The 1,153-nt window shown below is 38.2% G+C and overlaps 1 protein-coding gene across 21 annotated transcripts in view; it reads right to left on the bottom strand.

The window, feature by feature from the left end:
• The window catches only part of SCMH1 (Scm polycomb group protein homolog 1), a 207,019-nt gene that overhangs the window by 89,966 nt on the left and 115,900 nt on the right, over window positions 1-1,153 (bottom strand). The gene's annotated exons all lie outside the window — the stretch shown is intronic.

Below are 1,153 nucleotides of genomic sequence, written 5' to 3'. Positions count from 1 at the left end.
GTTTTTCTCTTTCTGACTTACTTCACTCTGTATGACAGTCTCTAGATTCATCCACATCTCTATAAATGACTCAGTTTCGTTCCTTTTTATGGCTAAGTAATATTCCATTCTATATATGTACCACATCTTCTTTATCCATTCGTCTGTCAGTGAGCATTGAGGTTGCTTCCACGTCCTGGCTGTTGTAAATAGTGCGGCAATGAACACTGGGGTGCATGTGTCTTTTTGAATTATGGTTTTCTCTGGGTATATGCCCAGTAGTGGGATTGCTGGGTCATATGGTAATTCTATTTTTAGTATTTTAAGGAACCTCCATACTGTTCTCCATAGTGGCTGTATCAGTTTACATTCCCACCAACAGTGCAAGAGGGTTCTCTTTTCTCTACACCCTCTCCAGCATTTGTTGTTTGTAGATTTTCTGATGATGCCCATTCTAACTGGTGTGAGGTGATACCTCATTGTCGTTTTGATTTGCATTTCTCTAATAATTAGTGATGTGGATGGAGCACCTTTTCATGTGCTTTTTGGCCACCTGTATATCTTCCTTGGAGAAATGTCTATTTAGGACTTCTGCCCATTTTTGAATTGGGTTGTTTGTTTTTTTAATATTGAGCTACATGAGCTGTTTATATATTTTGGAGATTAATCCTTCGTCCGCTGATTCCTTTGCAAATATTTTCCCCCATTCTGAGGCTTGGCTTTTCGTCTTGTTTATGGTTTCTTTTGCTGTGCAAAACCTTTGAAGTTTCATTAGGTTCCATTTTTTTATTTTTGGTTTTATTTCCATTACTCTAGGAGGTGGATCAAAAAAGCTGTTGCTGTGATTTATGTCAAAGAATGTCCTTCCTATGTTTTCCTCTAAGAGTTATATAGTCTCCAGTCTTACATTAGGTCTGTAATTCATTTTGAGTTTATTGTGTATGGTGTTAGGGAGTGCTCTAATTTCATTCTTTTACATGCAGCTGTCCAGTTTTCCCAGCACCACTTACTGAAGAGACTGTCTTTTCTCCATTGTATATCCTTGCCTCCTTTGTCATAGATTAGTTGACCATAGGTGCGTGGGTTTATCTCTGGGCTTTCTATCTTGTTCCATTGATCTGTGTTTCAGTTTTTGTGCCAGTACCATATTGTCTCGATTACTGTAGCTTTGTAG

Source organism: Physeter macrocephalus, chromosome 3 (assembly GCF_002837175.3).
Source record: "Physeter macrocephalus isolate SW-GA chromosome 3, ASM283717v5, whole genome shotgun sequence".
NCBI classification, from domain to species: domain Eukaryota; kingdom Metazoa; phylum Chordata; class Mammalia; order Artiodactyla; family Physeteridae; genus Physeter; species Physeter macrocephalus.
This window is presented reverse-complemented; position numbering and strand designations above follow the sequence as displayed.